At 41.1% G+C, this 5,259-nt stretch overlaps 1 non-coding gene across 1 annotated transcript; it reads left to right on the top strand.

The window, feature by feature from the left end:
* Positions 1-3,656: 3,656 nt before the first annotated feature.
* Positions 3,657-3,763, top strand: LOC144454609 (U6 spliceosomal RNA). Its single transcript, XR_013483127.1, has one exon. It is a non-coding gene; the product is annotated as a U6 spliceosomal RNA (small nuclear RNA).
* The last annotated feature ends 1,496 nt before the right edge of the window (positions 3,764-5,259 follow it).

The following is a 5,259-nucleotide window of genomic DNA, read 5'->3' as shown; positions in this document are numbered from 1 at the left end:
AGTGACAAGTGAACTGAATTTGGAATTAGGAGTTGGGTTCAAATCTTGGCCCTGGTAGTTACTATCTGTGTAACTTTAAGAAAATCACATAATCTCTCTGGGCTTCAATTTTCTCATCTGTAAAATGACCTAGACCACCACTAAAGACTCTTCCAGCTCTAAATCTTATGACCCTCTCATCTTTCTCTTTCTTGCTGGTCTGTCCAATGGATTAGATCTTCCTCAGAGGAGCATGTGAAAAGGACCTCAGATGATGGTAAAAAAAAATAAGCTGTTTGACTCTTTGAGAGGTTTGGTCTAGAAGCCTGTGGGATAGCACAGCAGTGTCTCAGAGGCCCCTCCAATCTCTGACTTGGCTTTTGCTGGAAGCAGGGGAGAGAAGGGGGGAGAGAACACCAAGTATCTTTGCATCAGGCAGCTTCTGCTTGGCGGCCAATCAACAAAGAGTAGGGCTGGGGGTGGAGGGTAAAAGAAAGCTGATTTAAAGAGAGAGCTGAAAAACTGGCTGTGTCAGAGGAGTTAACAGAAGTCACCAAGAGCAACTCCATCAATTTTAATGGGCCCTCTCTGATAAAATCAAAGTCATCAATTAAGACTTGGTGCTAGAAAAGATATAATAAGCCTCTCAGTGGAGCCCTTCAGAAAACCTGAGGAGGGATTAAAAGGAGGGTTTAGGAAGGTTCTATCTGTTGTATATTTATATGCATCCCTGTGTCTCCTCCCACTGAGTGCTTCTTAGTCAGCCCCAGGCCCAGGGGCTTCAGTGGGCAAAAACCAGACTCAGATGACTCGGGAGTGACATAACATTCATCTGCCTCACTGTTTCAAGCAAGTGAAATGAGAAAGCTTCCATTGATCTTCAGTTGGCTTCTAGGTGAACTGGGTTGATGGGTTTAATTTCTAAGTAGGCCAGGGGCTTTTTGGAGGGAACTTGAAATAACACTCTCAAAATCAGGAGGTGTTAGACTTCGAAAAAATCTGAAATCAATGGGTATTTGCTAAACATTTATGTGCCAGGTACTGGGCTATGCAGTAGAGATACAAACAAAAGCAAAATCAGCCCCTGCTCTCAAGGAGGTCATTTTCTAACAGAGGGGACAAGAGGCAAAAACTATATACAAACAAGATCGATTGTAGGGTAAATTGGAGAACCTTACCAGAAGGAAGGCACCAGCATTAAGGACAATTAGGGAAGACCTTGTTGAAAGTGGGATTTTACCTGGGACTTCAGGGATGAGAGGAAGGAGAGACAAGAAAGAGGAGAGAAAGGTATGAGGGAGAGCCAGTGAAAATGCCTGGAGTCAAAAGCTGGAGTCTTGTGCATGAAACAGCCTGGAAGCCAGTGTCGCTGCAGAGCAGAATATGTGGAGGGGAGTAAGGTGTAAGAAGACTGGAAAGGTAGAAAGGTCTAGGTGGTGAAGGGCTTTAAGAGACAATAGGATTTTACATTTGATTCTGGAGGTCATAAGGAGCCATTGGAGTTTCCTGAATAGGAAAATAGGAAAATAAAATAGCTCATGGCCAGATTTGATAGGAAGTTGTCAGGAATCATCTAGGCTAGGGAGTTCTTAATTTGGGGTTCATGAACTTAAAATTTTTTTGCAATAACTATACTTTTTTAATTTTATTTTCAATTTATGCAATAAACAAGCATTTCCATAATATAGTACAATAAAAAAATACTCTTGTACATGAAACTGCAAATCTACTATGTACTACTGGCTATTCCTTTCAAACATGCAACAAAATTATCATGTAAAGTTTTTCTTTTTTTCTCCCCCCATTAAACACACGCATGCACACATACGCACACACACACACACACATATAAAATTATTCTATACATACTTCTCTCTCTGGATGCAGATAACATTTTTCTTCATAGGTCCTTTATAGTTAATTTGGGTTTTTATAATAGACAAAATAACTTATTTGCTCAAAGTCATTTTTAAAACAATATTGCTGTTATTGTATACAATGTTCTCTTGGTTCTGCTCATTTTGCTTTTCACTATTTTGTGCAGATCTTTCCATCTTTTTCCAAAATCATTAAGCTCATTGTTTTCTTACAGCACAGCAGTAGTCCATCACAATCATATACCACAACCTATTCAGCCATTCCCCAATTGATGGGCATTCCTGCAATTTCCAGTTCTTTGTCGCCACAAAGAGAGCTGCTATAAACATTTTGGAACATGTAGGTTCTTTTCCTTTTTCCCCAATTATCTTTGGAAATAGATCTAGCACTGGTATTGCTGAGTCAAAGGGAGTTTAATAACTCTGGTCATAATTCCAGATTGCTCTCCAAAATGGTTGAATCAGTTCACAATTCCACTGACAATGAATTAGTGTCCCAATTTTTCCATGTCCTCTCCAACATCTGTCAATTTCCCCTTCTATCATTTTTTGCCAATTTGGTAGGTGTAAAATGATCTCTCAAGGTTTTTTTAATTTGCTTTTCTCTAATCTAATAATGATTTACAGCATTTTTATATGACTATAAATTATTTTGATTTCTTCACTGGAAAACTGCCTCTTCATATTTTTTGACCACTAATCAATTGGGGAATGACTTGTATTCTTATAGATTTGACAAAGTTCTAATTGCTATTTGTGAATTTCCCTTCATCTTATTTTTACTCATTATTTTCCTTCTCAGCCTCTCTTTTTACCCTATCCCTGTTACCTTACCTTTTCCCCTTACCTTCTTAGGCCTTATTTTACCCACACCTCTAAAATTCCCTCCCTTATCTTCTCCCTCCACCCTTCTAATTTTATTCTATGAACCCTTCCCCCCCACCCAATTCCCCAGTTTTCTTGCCTCTTTAGAAGTTCAGAAGACTTGTAAACCTGTTCAGATGTATGCTCTGTTTCCTCTTCAACCCAGATGAGAGTAAGGATCCACCATTACCAGCCCTCCACTCACAACCTGTTTTCTCCATATTAGTTCTTCCTTTCACACCCTGTTTTTGTGAGATAATTGCTCCTTTTTACCTTTTCCTACCCAATTTTGTTTTTTTTAGAATCAATATAATTGGTTTCCTTTGTAATCTCATTTATGTTATTTTACATATTTTGCAGGCAGCTAGGTGGCACAGTGGATAGCCTGGAGCTAAAAAGACCTGAGTTCAAATCCAGCCTCAGACACTTAGCTGTGTGACTCTGGGTAAGTCACTTTTGTTTGCCTCAATTTCCTCTGTAAAATGGAGATAATAACAGCATCTACCTTGCAGGGTGGTTTTGAGAATTAGATGAGATAATGATTGTAAAGCTTTTAGGAGAGTGCCTATCACATAGTTGTTGTTATTCAGTTGTTGTTCAGTCATGGCTGACTCTTCATGACCCCATTTGGGGTTTTCTTGGCAAAGACTCAACAATGGTTTGCGATTTCCTTCTCCAGCTCATTTTACAGATGAGTAAACTGAGGGAAGCAGGGTTAAGTGACTTGCCCAGGGTCACACACTTAGTGTCTGAGCCCAGATTTTAATTCAGGGAAGATTAGTCTTTCTGACTCCAGGACTGGAATTCCATCCATTATGCCACCTAGCTGCCATTTAAATGTTGTTGTTGTGATTGTTAGAAGGGGTCCACAGGCTTCACTAGGCTGCTGAAAGGTGGGTCCATGATCCTTCTAAAAAGATTAATGATTCCTGATGGGTGCTTATTTCAACAGCACATATACTAAAAATGGAATGATACAGAGAAGGTTAGCATGGTCCCTGGACAATGATGACACGCAAATTCATGAAGCATTCGAGGATACACACACACACACACACACATACACACACACACACACACACACACATACATATATAATACATATATATATATGTTCGATAACAACTATAGTGACATAAGAAACAGAAAATACCAGATAAAAACTTCTTAAAAATAAAAAAAAAGAACTTCTGCTAGATCAACCATGCCATTTTATGGATGAAAAGACCGAAGTCTCAATAGTATGCTAGCTATGGGACCTGAATTTGAGAAAGTGAAGGGATTTTGGGTGTCCCAGATGCCATGCTCCAAGACAGAAGGGCCTGGTCATCTTCACTGGCCAACACCAGTTCTCTGGGGGAAGATCTGGAACTTTCCAGTGGCAGTAGCACCGGGGCTGTGGTCCCAATAGCTAGGGCCCCCTGTCCTTGGTCCCAAGAAGAATATCTGTGCTTGTATTTGTAAGGGTTTTATGAGCCCTATGGTATATACAGACCTGAGGCTCACAGACTTAGAGCTGGAAAAGGCCTTAGCAATCATCAAGTCATGTCAACCCCCCCATTTTGCAGGTGGAGAAACTGAGGCTCAGGGAAGTGGGATAATTTCCTCAAGGCCACACAGGTGGTAGGAGGCAGAGCTGGGATTTGAACCCAGGCCCTCCGACTCCAAGTACAATGTCCTTCCCACTGCCCCGTGCTACGTATGCCAACAAGGTAGTAAAGTCCTAACACCATGTTAGATCCTAGTCCCCCAGCACACACTAGTCCTGGGCACACATAGCTATGAACACTGAAGTAGATATTCTTGTGCATGAACATGCATGCTCACATATACAAATATACCTTCACACACACACACACACACACACATCACCTCAGCTTATCTGGTGCCTCTTAACTTGTTTCTCTTCCTGCAGGCATTGGCTTTTTTTTTTCATCACCCATTGTATTCAGGGAATTTGACATGAATTTGGTCATGGTTCCTGGGCAGATGACACAAGCATTTTGGCTCCAGGAGGCTTATGTGATGCCTTTGTGTGTGCTGGCTGGCTCACACTGCTCTCTAAAAGCAACAACAAAACTCCTTGAAATGCAGCTCACTCACACACACACACACACACACACACACACACACACACACACACACACACACACTGCCCCAAATGTCTCCAAACTGGCCCTCTAGGAGACCTCCCTTTATTCCCTCAGTTCCACTGATCAGGGAAGAGACACCATTGCTATGCCCCAGCCCCTCCCCCTCTATGGATTCCCAAGCAAATCATGTTTTATTCTGTTTCTGTTTCACTCCAGAGTGGATATGTTTGATTATGCTGCATTGCTCCAACTGAATTCCTATTCACATTTCTATCCTGCGACATTGAATGGTGTGTCTTCTCCTGAAATGTGCTGATTGCAGAATTGAGACTTCATGCTCTGGCATTTAGAGGAAGCTTTAGACGCAAAACTGTTTACAAATTCAATATTTCTCTGGGCCTGAACTCTCGGTGTAAGAGGTATCACATGTACATGTCACTTGGTGT

The sequence above is a fragment of the Phascolarctos cinereus genome, unplaced genomic scaffold (genome assembly GCF_003287225.1).
Source record: "Phascolarctos cinereus isolate Bilbo 61053 unplaced genomic scaffold, phaCin_HiC Scaffold_726;HRSCAF=1367, whole genome shotgun sequence".
Taxonomy (NCBI): domain Eukaryota; kingdom Metazoa; phylum Chordata; class Mammalia; order Diprotodontia; family Phascolarctidae; genus Phascolarctos; species Phascolarctos cinereus.
This window is presented reverse-complemented; position numbering and strand designations above follow the sequence as displayed.